This window comes from Aedes albopictus, chromosome 3, assembly GCF_035046485.1.
Source record: "Aedes albopictus strain Foshan chromosome 3, AalbF5, whole genome shotgun sequence".
NCBI lineage: Eukaryota > Metazoa > Arthropoda > Insecta > Diptera > Culicidae > Aedes > Aedes albopictus.
In genome coordinates, this window is record NC_085138.1 from 205,063,830 (window position 1) to 205,080,082 (window position 16,253).

A 16,253-nucleotide genomic window follows, 5' to 3' on the forward strand; every position below is an offset into this window, starting at 1 on the left:
TGTGAAAACAAACAAACGTCAAACCAATTTCAGTGCAAGCGAACCTGAGTTGGATTGATGTTGCAACTGTGATCTGATCCAGTTCCAACCCAGGTTGGAACTGAATCAAAAACGAAAACGACATTAGTTGGACAGGGTATTCTCAATTTAGTTGAAAATCAGAGTTTTCGGCTAGCGAAGTTGGGTTTTTCTCCAAATCCGTGCGTCGGACCTAACTTCGGAAGTGGTGCGCTGTATAGTAAACCTGGTCCGCTATACAGCGCACCACTTCCGAAGTTAGGTCCGACGCACGGATTTGGAGAAAAATCCAACTTCGCTAGTCGAAAATTCCGGGTTTCAACTGCACGGAGAATATCATGTTTGCTAGAATGCCATGTACACACTTTAATTCAGAAATTGATCTCGGTAAACGGATTACCGAGAATCCAACAGCTGATATCTCGGTAAAATATTTACTGATTTAATTTTTACCGAGATTTCGGTAAACCATAACCGAATCTCGGTGAACTTTGCCGAGATCTCGGAAAAAAGTTGGGTTACCGAGATCTCGGCAAAGTTTTAACGACATCTCGGTAAAACTATTATCGGATTCTCGGCTGTTGGATTCTCGGCAATCCGTTTGCTGAGGTCGGCGATTTAATTTAAGTGTGTAGCGGGTGCAGTTTACGAAGCTACTCGTGGCGAATGGTTTTCTGATCTTCGCGAAGAGCACGCATGGTGCATCGAAGCATTTCCCAATAGTAACGAGCGACGACGACGCTTCGTAGATGACGAACAAAACTTAAGCATAGGAAAATATGTTCACTCACAGTTCACATGTCCAATGGGCATTGGGACACAAAAATACATTTTACTCCTGTGCAGTTTTTGGGTTAAGTTCTGGCCCCGTATCAACTGTGCAAAATTTCAGCTCGATCGGAAAACTATATTTTAGCGCTAGCCGTTTTAAGTTTTCATACGATTTACTATGGGAAATTTTTTTTTTAGTTTCAAAGAAAAATCGCCACAAGTTGCCCCTTAACCCCTAAAAATATATCGATGAATGTTGGATCTCGCTCCAACGTCGTCGGCCGGCGTCACCGTAGGCTCTTCTACCGCTCAACGCAGTGTGCAGAAGCAGCCCATTCAACAGCCAACTCATTGTCACCACAGCAGCCTGATATTGCGTCGGGCTCCATGCATGCAGCAGAGCAGCGCACAGCTGCTATTCATTCTATACATTACAGCGGCCGTTCGCTCGTTGCAAAATGTTTACTTTGCAACGAGCGAATGCCATTCGCTAATTGCAACGTCACTAAAGTGCATCGAAATACACTGACAGCATGACTGACAGCATGAATTTAACACCTCCTCCTCTCCTCTTCTTGGCGTAACGTCCTCACTGGGACAAAGCCTGCTTCTCAGCTTAGTGTTCTATGAGCACTTCCACAGTTATTAACTGAGAGCTTCCTCTGCCAATGACCATTTTGCATGTGTATATCGTGTGGCAGGCACGAAGATACTCTATGCCCAAGGAAGTCAAGGAAATTTCCTTTACGAAAAGATCCTGGACCGACCGGGAATCGAACCCGTCACCCTCAGCATGGTCATGCTGAATACCCGTGCGTTTACCGCCTCGGCTATATGGGCCCTTATGAATTTAACACATGCTTGCTTTTTAGTTGCAAAAACTTGTCAAATTTTGCAATTAGCGGACTTGCAACTGAAAAGCATTGCAACGAGCGGGTTTGCAACGAGCGGGTTTGCAACGAGCGAACGGACGCTGTACCTCTGTTTTGTGCTTATATTTCTCCGTACTAGCAGTCGCCTATAAAAGGCGACTGCACAACCCTGTATGTATAGTGTATATCGTCATATCACCGTCGTGTGGAGCACTGCCACACGGTGGTGCGAATAAATAGTCAAATCTAGTAATCCTACATTATAGAGATCTGCGGAGGCGGCCATTGTGAGCCAATCATGCAGAGAGAACTGTCAAAGTGTGAGCCAAATGAACATGCTTATCGTTCGTAGGAAGGCGTCGTTTAAACGGTATTGCAATAATCGGAACTAAATAAATTAAAATTATTTATTTTTAATATCGAGATATTGGCGGCAATGTATGTTTAATAAAAAGATAAAATTTTATTAATTCTGCTTTCAAAAGCTCATGCTTATGACGACACTTTTGTTGCTGCACTTGTCGAAAAAACTTCCATTGCGCTTCTTGCTTCACTTCTGCCGATATAATTAGCGCATCACTTTTGCATTGAATTTCAGATTTCTTAGATTTCTCCGCTATTTCAACAAAATTTTGAAAAAAAAATTCTACCATAGTTAGAAAATGTAAACAAAACAACTTGAACCACAACGAAGTCACGCACAAAGTTTGAACATCTAGCTTTGTAGCAAGTGTTTGCAGCTGTTGTAAACAAAACAAACAGCGTTGCCAAATCGACGTATGTAACTTCCGCTCATCTCTATGTAGAGGATTTCTAGTCAAATCCAGTAGTCGCGTATCACTTCTTCTCCGCCGCCCGGGGCAATTAAAAGTATTGTATTTCCAGTGCAAAACCGAATTAGCGACATTTTTTCTTTTACTTCCGCTGCTTTTGCCTTGCGTTATACACTATGTCGGAAGTGGGGCGCTGTATAGAATACCAGGTGTACAATACAGCGCCCCACTTCCGACATTGTGTTTAACGCAAGGCAAAAGCAGCGCAAGTAAAAGAAAAAATGTCGCTAATTCGGGTTTGAACTGGAAACATAATACACAACGTGGGGCAAGACATCCTGGCCGAAACAATGAATGATATCTATTCAAAATTTTACGAAACCCCCCCCCCCCCCCCCCAGCGATCTAAGGCATGTGGAAAAACTTATTGACTGAAAATCGAATGGCATGCCAACGCTATCTAACATATAAGGAATAACAATAAATAATAAAATCTCGTCATTCGATCGATCGGGAAAGGCTTAATAACTTTTGCCACGAATGTCGCATTACTTTGCGGTCTCCGGAGGTCGGATTCATCGTGAAGTTATCTACAGAAATCATTCAACGACTAATTTTTAGGGATCAATGGGTGACCTCAAGCGATTTTTCTTCGAAGAAGTAAATTTTCCCCATAGTAAATACTATGAAAAACTAAGAATGGCTGGCGCTAAAATGGGGAAGTGGAACCATCTCGGCAGGGGTCCTATATTGGGCACTTTTCTGCTATAACTCAGCCAATTTTGAATTAATTGACACAATTTTTGGAACGCGATAAGATACGAATATAGGGCCCATATAGCCGAGGCGGTAAACGCACGGGTATTCAGCATGACCATGCTGAGGGTGACGGGTTCGATTCCCGGTCGGTCCAGGATCTTTTCGTAAAGGAAATTTCCTTGACTTCCTTGGGCATAAAGTATCTTCGTGCCTGCCACACGATATACACATGCAAAATGGTCATTGGCAGAGGAAGCTCTCAGTTAATAACTGTGGAAGTGCTCATAGAACACTAAGCTGAGAAGCAGGCTTTGTCCCAGTGAGGACGTCACGCCAAGAAGAGAGAGAGAAGATACGAATAGTATCTAGCCGTGTACAAAATTTCAAGTCAACTGATTTGGAATTGACTGAGTTATAGCGAAAAGTGCCCAAAATACCGGGCGCTGCCCAAGTGGTTCGCTACCCAATAGTTTCTTCGATCGATCTGAAATTTTGCACAGTTGATATGGGACCAAAATAGAACGCAAATACAGGAGTTGGAGTTTTTCCATGTTTTATATTTTCCCTAATGAACCGTGTACCAGACTAAATTGTCCATAGCGAATATTCATCGTCCTTCGCATGTTTCATCAGTGTTCAGAAACATTGGTTTTCACATTGTTTCCATCTGATTTTCACATGGACGATTTTCATATGCGTGTCCATAGAATTAATAGAGTTAAGAAACTATAGAGGACGAACAGGGTGTCGACTCAATTTTGAAAATCAAATTCACTGACTTTCCCTCATTTTCAAGTTTATTTCATTGAAAGTTCCAGGTCATGTAAATCTAAGCTTAATGATGTCTGCTCATGAGATATTGCGACAGTTGCATCCATTTAGACTCGGCCCGAATTCATTATTATCACAGTCGAATTTCGCACACTGTCCGCGCACGGAGCGTACATAATGTGTAAATATGTGTTTGTGTTTAATGTCATCCTAAATAATCCTCACCCGTAACATTTACATCCCAAAATCCCAACCTACTAATCCCGAGTCGACCGCGGGTTATTTCGGTCCCCCCCTTACTAACACCTGTGTTTGTATCTAATGAATGAACGCGCACTACCCACCCGAACGGTAATGCTTCTGTTGCTTGGCTGGCGGCCGACGAACGGCTGTACATTCGAACGACGACGACGGCCACCACATGCGAGCGGTGGCGGCGGCCAGAATCATCATGCGAGACGACGAAGCGAAGAACACGCTGCGACATGTTCGCATCGCAGCATCGAGCAGGACACCGACCAATGCGAGCGAGGCTCGCGCTGATTGGTGGGTGGTATATTTTGGGAATGTTGGGGTAGGGTATAAATGTAATGGAATTCGCTCGAAGAGCATCAGTTTTTGTCAAGCAGTGAAAGAATAAACATCGTTAAAGTGAAAACCTCAAGACGATTCCTTGGACAGCCGAAACAATCAGCCTTTTACAAGGCTAACCACTTGAGAGTTATTCGAAGTCGTCGAGCTATCGTCTGCAGCAGTTGTTCCTGCGGCCCTCTTCAGTGGGAAGAGCCGGCCAACCTCCGTCCAGTGTCCGTGATCGGACATTTTGGTCCTTCGAGCCGGATCCACGAGCGATCCGTTTTGGTGTTGCACCCGCAACGTACGCGTGTCGTCAATCTGACGATTGAGACACCACCCAGCATACAGTCCGCTACCCAGTCGCCAATCTGACGATTGCGACGAAAACCGTTCCGCTGAGACGATAGCCGGCGCAGTTATTCGGAAATTATTTTCCTGTGGCTGTCCAAGTGTTTTTCGAGTGAGTACACCGTGTACTGTTTAACGAAGTAAATCGCGCGCGAGTGAAAGTTTGTAAGTCCGATTTTTCAAAGCGAAAGTGAGTCACGCGCGAGTGGTCGAAGTTTCGGCGTGACCGCCGACGGTAATAGTGCAAGAGCGTGTTCCTAACGTGTCCGAACACGTTCTGTTCCTGCGTGGTGCGAGAGGCGCACCACCGTTCCGGTTCAAGTGAACCAGTAGTGAGTGTAACCGAACTTTCAACATCGAAAGTAAACCGCGCGCGAGTGCCACAGTGACAAGTCCGATATTTTCAACCCGTGTTAGTCGCGCGGGAGTGTGGTGATGACGTTGGATCGAACACCAACGAAAAGTGAAAAGGTCACAATGACGGACATCACGACGCTAGTGCATCAACGTGGACAGGCCAAGGCGCAGGTCACGAAGATCCGGAAGGCGTTGGAAAGTATGGCAGGAGCTGGGTCCACTGCTCCGAGTACGGCGATGCTGGCTGTGTATTCGAAGAAGCTGGACCGCTTCTACAGTGAGTACCGTGAGTATCACAACCAAATTGTTGCGGTCATTCCCGATGACCACCTGGACGAGCAAATCGAAGCGTACGATTTGTTCGAGACGCAGCACACTGAAACGTGTGTGCTGCTGGAGACGATTGTGCAATCCATCAGCGATGTGGCACAACCTAGAGCACAAGCGAATACGCAGCAGCAGCCAGACCCTCCTCGTATCATTGTGCAGCAACAGCCGTTGAAGGCACCGATTCCCTCCTTCGACGGGAAGCCGGAAAACTGGCCGCGCTTCAAGGCCATGTTTTTGGATGTCATGCGCACATCAGCCGACTCAGACGCAATCAAGCTCTATCATTTGGACAGAGCTCTGGTCGGCACAGCTTCTGGGATAATCGATTCTCGCACGTTGAGCCAGAACGATTACGAGCACGCGTGGAAGATACTGGAGGACAGATACGAGGACAAGCGGGTCATAGTGGACGTCCACATCAACGGCCTGCTGGCACTTCCGAAGGTGCATCGAGAGAACGCCAAGGAACTCCGAGCGCTTATTGACGAGGTCACTCAACACGTCGATGGGCTGGCTCTGATGAATGAAGAGATGACCGGATTTTCGAAGCACTTCGTGGTCAACCTTCTGGCCGCGGCACTGGACAAGGAGACGAGGCTTCAGTGGGAGGCTACTATTCCCCACAAGGAGCTGCCGGAATATGAAGACACCATCGAGTTTCTGAAGAAACGATGCGCTGTGCTGAAACGTGTGGAAGCATCGTTGGCCAAGCAAGTTTCTACATCGAAGACATCGGTTTCTGCGAAGAATCCTGGATACCAACCGAAGAACGCAACATCGAAGTCGTATGCTGTCACCACCAAGGACCGGACGTGTGAGCTGTGTGGAACCGGAAACCATCCGGTCTACAAGTGCGAAGCCTTCAGGGAGATGACCGTCACTCACCGCCAAGCCAAGGTAAGAAGCATCAGAGCTTGTTATAATTGCCTTAGGGTGGGTCATTTGAGTAGTGCGTGTTCTTCACCGTATTCGTGTTCTAAATGTAAGGCAAAGCACCATACTCTTCTCCATCTCGATAAGAATGATGTTCAGTCCACTTTGAAATCGGTTACGCAGTCCACCCCTCAGTCAGATCCGTCTACCTCGAAATCTGTTGTGCCAAATGTAAAATCCAAATCTTTTTCTGGTGAATCTCAGTCCGCTCCAACAGTTTCGTGTTCGATTAAGCAGATGCCTCGTGTTTGTAACAGTTTACTCATGACAGCGAGGGTTCAAGTGAAGGATGTGAATGGGAATCTGAAGTCTTGTCGTGCCCTTTTGGATTGTGGTTCTCAGGCACATCTTGTGTCGAAACGTTTGGTTGAATCGTTGAGTCTGCCGTGTTATTCCACCAAGGTTGATGTTGTAGGTGCCAATGGTCAAAAGTCCTCTATCTCAGAAATGGTTAATATTGAATTGCGTTCGTGTTATTCTGACTTCCGCGGTCAGTTGCAGTGCCTGGTTGCAGGTAAGGTTGCCGGTTCGATGCCGTCGGTACCGATCGATATCAAACGATGGAATCTCCCTCGTGGTCTGTCTCTCGCAGATCCAGAGTTCTACAAGCCAGGTGACGTTGATTTGCTTATTGAAGTTCAATTGTTTTTTGCGCTTCTGATGCCGGGACAGTTTAAGATAGCTGAGAATCTTCCTGTTCTTCAAGAGACTCGTTTGGGATGGGTCGTTGCAGGTTCCATTAAAGATGTTGGTTCCCCACGCGTTGAGCAGCATTGCTACACAGCTAGTCTTCAAAATCTTTCTGAAACGATGGAAAAGTTTTGGTCAGTTGAATCAGTGGATTCATGTGAACTTATCACCGGAGAAGAGCAGTTGTGCGAAGAGATTTTCTGTTCCACCACTCGTCGCGATCAGAGTGGTCGCTATATCGTTCAGTTGCCCCTGAAAGAGTCGGTTTTCCAGATGGAAAGCAACCGATCTATCGCCCTACGTCGTTTCTTCATGATGGAACAGCAGTTCCAGAAAGACCCTGAGTTGAAAAAGCTTTATGTTGAGTTCATTAACGAATACAAGAGCCTCAACCATTGCGAACCAATCGATGAATCACAGGATCCTCCTAATCTTGTGAAATACTACCTTCCTCACCATGCGGTGTTGAAGCCGAGCAGCTCGTCAACGAAGTTGAGAGTTGTGTTTGATGCTTCGTCGAAGGCAAAGGGGCCTTCTTTGAATGACTGTTTGATGATTGGTCCAGTGGTTCAAAACGATCTCTTTTCCATAATCCTACGTTTTTGCAAACATCGTTATGTGTTCTCCACCGACATCAGTAAGATGTACCGCCAAATTCAGGTAGACCGTATTCACACACCATTGCTTCGAATTTTCTGGAGAGAAAATCCTACCGATCCGTTGCAGGTCCTTGAATTAACGACAGTGACCTACGGTACGTCTGCTGCGCCATTCTTGGCCACAAGATCGCTTCAACAGCTTGCTTTCGATGAAAGTACTTGTTATCCGTTTGCCGCTCAAATAATTCTTGAGGATTTTTATGTTGATGATGCCCTGACTGGTGCTGACACAGTTGAAGAGGCTATTCAACGTCGTGTAGAGCTTACAGAAATTCTCAGCTGTGGAGGATTTCCGATCCACAAATGGTGTTCTAACGAACCAGCCATTTTGGAGACCGTTCCAGAGAAGGATAGGGAACAGTTTCTGTCGTTCGAAGATTCAGACATCAATCAGGCTATCAAGACGCTAGGCCTGCTTTGGGATCCAGCAGAGGATGTTTATCGCTTTCGTTTGGATCTCCCTAGTCTCGGTGGCTGTTCACCGACTAAACGAAACGTCCTGTCGCAAATTGCGAAAATCTTTGACCCTCTGGGTCTAATTTCGCCTGTTGTTGTTTTCGCGAAGATCATTATGCAGCAAATTTGGATGAGTAAGCTGAAGTGGGATGATGTTTTGGATGGTAAGTTGCTGCAAGCATGGATTGTGTTTCGGGACACTTTGAATCACATACACGAGATCAAGATCCCACGGTTTTTTGGTGCAGTTAATCCCGTTCGTTATGAGATTCATGGATTTGCGGATGCGTCCAGTGTAGCGTATGGAGCGTGTCTGTACATTCGCGTGATCACTCAGGATGGAGTGAAGGTGTCGCTTGTTTGCAGCAAGTCGAAGGTTGTTCCAATCAAAGGATTGACAATCCCTCGGTCTGAGCTTTGCGCTGCCTTGTTGCTCGTTCGATTGTTCTTGAAGGTGTATCCGGCTGTGAAAATGGAGTTTGAATCTGTGCATTTCTGGTCGGACAGTCAAATTGTCTTAGCGTGGCTGCGGAAACCTCTACCGCAACTGAATCTGTTCGTTCGCAATCGAGTATCAGAGATCGTCGAAGGTTCGTCTGGTGCCGATTGGAATTACGTCAAATCTGCCGAAAACCCGGCTGACGTCGTTAGTCGTGGTCAACCTCCTCAGTTGCTTGTGTCGAATGAACTCTGGTGGCATGGGCCACAGTTCTTGCGTAGTCGTACCTACCGAGTTGATGAACCCGTGCTTATTTCCGATGATGAACTTCCGGAATGGAGTCTAGTTACCAATACCTCTGCGGTGTCTGTGCCGGAGCCTCTCCCAGTGATGACGGCCTTCGGTTCTTTTCGAAAACTACAGCGTGTGATAGCGTATGTGCGAAGGTTTGTAAGGAATGCGAGATCTGCTAAATCGCAGCGAATCACGTCGCGATATCTAATCGTACAGGAAATGCGTGAGTCAATGAATGTGATTGTGAAGTACGTCCAGAGAAGCGAGTTTGCAGATGAGATCGGTCGTCTTGAATCGAAAGAACCGTTGCGTCGTCTGGGTAACTTGGGTGTAATGATGAGAAACGATATCTTGAGAGTTGGTGGTAGGTTGAGGAATGCAAGTCTGCCTTTCGGTGCGAAGCACCAGATATTGCTACCGGATAAAAACCCGATCGTTGAATCACTGTTGAGGACGCTGCATGAAGAATTGCTGCACATTGGTCCGTCCGGTCTAATCGCTTACGTACGTCAGAAGTTTTGGTTGTTGAATGCTAGATCTGTGGCTCGAAAGATCGTTCGTAGTTGTGTTGTTTGTTTCCGTTGTAGTCCGCAGTTGTTGCAACCGTCGATGGGTGATTTGCCACAGGCGCGTGTTGTTCCTGCTCCACCGTTTTCCAAGTCCGGTGTTGATTTCGCCGGTCCAGTCTTTATTCGTCAAGGGAGAAGAAAGTCCACTCTCGTTAAGGCCTACATTTGTCTGTTTGTTTGTATGGCCACAAAGGCGATCCACCTTGAATTGGTTTCGGATCTGTCTGCCACAGCGTTTGTGGCTGCGCTGCACCGCTTTGTTTCTCGCCGTGGCCTGGTCGAAGAGTTGTTCTCGGATAATGGGTCCAATTTCGTCGGCGCTAAGTCCGAACTGCATAGTTTGTACGAGTTGTTCAAAAGCGATCAACTGCAGGGTAAGCTAAACGAGTTTTGCCAGGCCCGTGAGATTAGATGGACGTTTATCCCTCCCCGTGCTCCGAATTTCGGTGGTCTGTGGGAGGCGGGTGTGAAAAGCACCAAAACCCACCTTAAAAGGGTCCTCCGTGATGCTTCTCTGACGTTCGAGCAGTATTACACCGTTTTAACGCAGATCGAGGCCATCCTCAATTCGAGGCCTCTGTTTTCCTCCTCCGCAGACCCCAACGAGCCTGAGGCGATTACTCCGGGCCACTTTCTAATCGGTCGCGAATTGACGGCCATTCCAGAGCCAAATCTGGAGGATACGAAACTCAATCGATTGTCTCGTTGGCAGCTCGTTCAGCGGATTCGTGATTATTTTTGGAGACGTTGGTCTCGGGAGTACTTGAACACTCTACAAACTAGGCAGAAATGGACGAAAGGTTGCAAGAATGTTACTCCAGATACGGTAGTGTTGTTGAAGGAAGACAACATTCCTCCGCAGTTGTGGAAGTTAGGTCGTATTGTTAACGTCTACCCAGGTTCCGATTCGGTTGTTCGTGTCGCAGATGTCCAAACGGTTAACGGTGTTTTCCGTCGTCCTATTTCGAAACTCGCCCCTTTGCCCATTGAACAAAATCCCCAATAGATGTCTTTTCGCCCCGGGGAGAATGTCCGCGCACGGAGCGTACATAATGTGTAAATATGTGTTTGTGTTTAATGTCATCCTAAATAATCCTCACCCGTAACATTTACATCCCAAAATCCCAACCTACTAATCCCGAGTCGACCGCGGGTTATTTCGGTCCCCCCCTTACTAACACCTGTGTTTGTATCTAATGAATGAACGCGCACTACCCACCCGAACGGTAATGCTTCTGTTGCTTGGCTGGCGGCCGACGAACGGCTGTACATTCGAACGACGACGACGGCCACCACATGCGAGCGGTGGCGGCGGCCAGAATCATCATGCGAGACGACGAAGCGAAGAACACGCTGCGACATGTTCGCATCGCAGCATCGAGCAGGACACCGACCAATGCGAGCGAGGCTCGCGCTGATTGGTGGGTGGTATATTTTGGGAATGTTGGGGTAGGGTATAAATGTAATGGAATTCACTCGAAGAGCATCAGTTTTTGTCAAGCAGTGAAAGAATAAACATCGTTAAAGTGAAAACCTCAAGACGTTTCCTTGGACAGCCGAAACAATCAGCCTTTTACAAGGCTAACCACTTGAGAGTTATTCGAAGTCGTCGAGCTATCGTCTGCAGCAGTTGTTCCTGCGGCCCTCTTCAGTGGGAAGAGCCGGCCAACCTCCGTCCACTGTCCGTGATCGGACACACACGTCTTCGCAGCGGCTAGCGTACATAAATTCGCTTGAGTTCATGACAGGGGTTTTTGATTGATTTGTCTTTATTTAAGAGACTTTCAGCCCTTGGCTGGTTCGTCTCTATGACAGGGGTGTCTGATGCACAATAGGTAGACAAAATAAGTTTGATTAGTGTGAAATGTTGTTGGGAAATGATGATTCAGTGGTTTTTCAAATTATCACAGTAGTCTAAACATTGATGAGAAACCCAATAAAATAAAATTCTCTGAATTTTCATGGTTTTTCTAGAAGTGGAAAACTAGAAAAAAAAATCACCAGATCTTTTCTAAGATAGTTAAGGCATATTGACAGTTTTTCTGCAGAATTCTTCTTCCTGATACGCTGTGCTGGAAATAACTTTTCACATGACCACCAATAACTTCTTAATTTAGATAGAATCTATTTAGAAGACCTAAAAACTAAAAACTCTTGTGAAAATAACACCAAAATTACAACTACAGCGTCCGTTCACTCGTTGCAAAATGTTTATTTTGCAATGAACGAATGCCATTCGCTAATTGCAACGTCCCTTTGACACTAAAGTGCATCGAAATGCACTGACAACGAATTTGACACTAAGTGTGAAAAAGTTCGATTGAATTTGCATCAAGTCACTTTAATTTGCAGAAGAGAGAGTCAATGAAGGGAACTCGCTCATGTTACTTTCGCCCTTATTTAAACTCAATCTGGACTTGATTGCTTTTTAATTGCAAAAACCTGTCAAATTTTGCAATTGGGTTTTTGAATTTTGAAAAATGTATTGATTTTTTGTTTTTATACTTAAGCCTTCAGTACACGCTTTGCCAAATGTGCAAATATTTGGCAAAATTAGACAAATTTATTTGTCATGTGTGTACTGACCAAATAAATTTGCAATAACATTGCTGTGCAAATATTTGCCTAACTTTGTCACGGCGAATATTTGCTAATATTACAAATTTAGCACTTTTCAAGTAAGGCAATATAACAAATATTTGGCCATGTTTGCAACTCCAATCAGTACTCGAGTGGCAAACATGTGCAAATGTGAGTTTGCCAATTGTTTGTCATACGTGTACTGACCATTGACAAATAATAGCCAAACGGCAAACGTCTGCTAACGTCTGATACGTCAAATAGCCAAATATTTGCGCATATTGGCAAAGCGTGTACTGAAAGCTTTAGAGCACCTGGGCGCTTGATAACTGGGCCAAAGTCCAAAATAAACTAAATTCAACCTCACATTTTCCAAATCAGTAAACAAAACAAAATATAACAAAAGCCTCCGTCTCCGCGAGCTCAGTCCAGTTATCGCTCGCTAACTGAACTGTCGTCAAAGCTCCAGTTATCGAGCGGAAGCTGTACCTAAAACCAATTTCAAAGAGATTTTTTGAAATCACCTTTTGACAGCTGGGCAACTGCTTGACAGCTCCGCCCAGTACAAAATGCGACGAGAGGTGATTCGACAAATCGCTCCCATACAAACTTCTCAAAATTCTCAAAACATCTCAAAATTGGTTCCCGGGCACCAAAATTCATGGAAATTTGGATTTCGCTTCAGTTTGGCACGGAGATTCAGAATATGGGATTATCTCAATACCGCTAAAAGAAGCCAATTAGCGGACTTGCAACTAAAAAGTGTTGCAACGAGCGAACGGCCGCTGTAATTGCCATGTTTACGTTATCACAAATAAAATTACAAAGAATCACCGGAACCAAGACCAGAACCACCTATAAATAATAATTAAATTAGGTCGAAAGTAACATGATCAATTTTTCTTCATCGACTCTCTCTTCTGCAAATTAAAGTGACAAAATGCAAGTTTTATTGAACTTTTTTTACGTTAGGACACAAGTTCGTATCCCAACTTTAATTTGAAGAGAGGGTCGATGAAGAGAAATCGATCATGTTACTTTCGCCCTTATTTAAACTCAATCTAGAATTAATGGTAATTCGGAGACATAAAATTTAATAGTCATTCGGGGAAATTTGGAGCGAACGGGAATCAAACAGTAACTATCCTATTCCGATTAACAGTTATATACTGTAACTGTAAATCAACCGATTAACCCGGCGATGTTCCTCTATTCAAGCCGAGGAAAAGGAAGAAAGGATGGTGAGAAAGTGAAAGGGGACCTTATGGTATCCAGGTAAAGCCAGAAAATCTCAAATTTTCTCAAAGAAACTCTACTCAAAGAAAACAGATTCAAATGTAATTTTGAGCACGGACAACAGCTTTCTATGTCATAGCTTTCTTCGTCTGGCAAAGATGATACAGGAACTAATATCTTTTCCTAATTCTTTACAAAGTTTTTCAAAGTGGAAACTCAATAAAATTTAGTGATTCATCGAAAGTTTCTCGTAGTAAGCCATGACACTAATTTGTTGACAAACATCTCGCTGTAACAAATGTTCAATTGTTCGTACTTACCACAACGACAAATCGTTTCAATCACTCACTCAACAATCAGTTTTTCATATTTCTTTGATATTTTCATAAAACAAAATACATTTTAAAATATTTTTCTTCCGCAGTTTGCTAACTCCAAGGTATTTTTATTGACCGTCATCACATCAGAAACAAACATACACGCTAAACTGAAACTGCCGGAGTCCGCTGGATGCACGCTAATCTAGAACAAGCTCAGATTCCATTACAAACTAACCCACACGGAACTACAAATCAACCCAAATTTAAGTTATTTTGACGCAATCCCGCACCTCCGTGGAATTACTCAAATTTGCGTCAAACAACGTTAGTGGTCACTAGGTAAATCTCATTTGATCGCTGCAAAAAATTTCACCCAGTGGTAAGTTATTTTCACCCAGCGGAGGCCTTATTTGACGCAAATTTGGGTTTAGTTAAGATAACCCAAATTTGGCTTCTTCCACGGAGCCGCACGGATGTGTCGGTGTTTCTCTCTTCGTTTTTGACAACATTCGTGTGGGGAGAGGGAGAAAACAACCCAATGTTGAGTAAAAACTATAAGCTGTTTAGCCAATTTTGAGTTTTTAAAACTTATTCTTTGGGTTTAAATATTTTTCAGTGCACGCACACAGAAAAAATACAGTTACACGCAGAAAAATGAGGCTTGTTTATTTAAAACAATATTTAAACGAAAACTATAAAAAATATGTCAAGTGATTTTGTATTTGATTAAATATACAAACATGATCCAGGCAACAATAATATTTTATTTTATTTATTTGTAACGAATTGCTTTTAAGTGTAATTGAGAAATAAACTCTTTTTTAATAAGAAGTCCGTAAAAGTTCGTAACAAATAAATAAAAATAAATATTATTGTTGCCTGGATCATGTTTGTATAATCAAATACAAAATCACTTGACATATTTTTTATAGTTTTCGTTTTAAATTTGAATACAATAGATGTTTCGGTTATCGAATGTTATTCGTTAAACTTCAACGACTGACAGACGTCAAGCCGTGTTGGCAGAGGAAGCTCTTAATGAACAACTGAGGAAGTACTTATAGAAAACTAGCTGAAAAGCAGGTTTTAGCCAAGTGAGGATGATACGACAAGAAAAATATGAAAAATGATTTTTCTAATGTTTTCCAATAAATTAAAGGAATCTAGTAAATACAGTAGACGTTCGATAAGTGCAACATGTTTACGTTTCACTTACCGAATGAAATTCGATAACTGCAACAACTGACAGACGTCACATGACTGTCAGTTGCTGCAGAATGCAACCAATGTGCCTACGAAAAACATCGCATTGCAACAAAAGTGCATGCGAAAAACATCGCATCGCTGTTGACATTTCATTTTGACGGATAGCGGTGCGATAACTGCAAAATTGTTGCACTTAGCGGACTTGCAGTTAAAAAGCATTGCAGTTAAAGCGTTTGCACCGAGTGAACGTCTACTGTAGTAAACTACCATTGATAATAATACAAATACAATTAGTTTAATAGAGTCAACTGAACCGATGTTAAAATAAACATGCAATAATGTTTGTTATTATGTAAACAGATTTCGTTTTTGAAAAACCAAAGAATTCATATTTCTCGGTAACATTTTTCTCCAGCATTTACAGATACTCGAGCAGATACTAATGGCTAAAGACACTGTATGCTAAAGACACGAAATCTGATGATTGTTGCTGTTGATGATGATTGTCGCATCATGACGATGATGCTGTCGAGCAATGCTTTTAAAGCGCGTTTGACAGGTCTCCTGTTCGATTGGAATGACATTGACAGCAAATTTGGAATTCCAATTGGAACATTTCGTGTCTTTGCATATAGTGTCTTTACTAATGGCCACATGAATGGACTACCAGCTTGGCGCGCGGTCACAGTTGATCAGCAGGAGTAAATCAATTTTATTTTGTATGGCGAAAAGCTTCTAAACTCGAATTTCTCGAAATGACAAGCTTTTACCAAAAAAATATTTGGAAGGCACCAAACCGGTCATCATTGTGCACAACCGCTACCAAATATTTTTTCGTATAATGTGTTCCACTTCGAGAAATACGCCTTTTGATGCTATTCGCCATACAAAATTTTTGCGATTTACTTTTAGCGATTTTTCGCGCATAGAAGCTAGCGCCACATTGGTCAAGCGGAGAGTAGGAAATCAGCCAAAGCATTTAATTCATTGTGAACGATTTATGGTATGGATCATACGACCTGAGGTCTGACTTGTGATATTTGGCAGTTATTTGAAAAAATTGAAGATTGATCTTATCAACAGCTGCCAAGCAATACATCAGACATCAGAGTGTTTGACTCTTATCCTAAAATGTGCATATCATTCTGGCGGCCGTTAGTGCTCGTTTATAAATGTTAGCGGGAAATATAAATTCAATTGATTTTTAAAAAGCGAAACAACAAACATTATTGCATTTTCATTGTAACAACGATTCACTTGACACCATTCAATTAATTGTTTTTGTATTGTAAGAAC

General features: G+C 43.5%; 1 protein-coding gene across 1 annotated transcript in view; it reads right to left on the bottom strand.

Annotated features, from left to right (window-relative positions):
* LOC115261561 (3-phosphoinositide-dependent protein kinase 1-like) overlaps positions 1-13,932 on the bottom strand; it is a 40,979-nt gene extending 27,047 nt beyond the window's left edge. The window contains exon 1 of the mRNA XM_029863447.2: positions 13,752-13,932. The gene's annotated coding sequence lies outside the window, so the exon portion shown is untranslated. The remainder of the gene's footprint in view (positions 1-13,751) is intronic.
* Between the last annotated feature and the right edge of the window lie 2,321 nt (positions 13,933-16,253).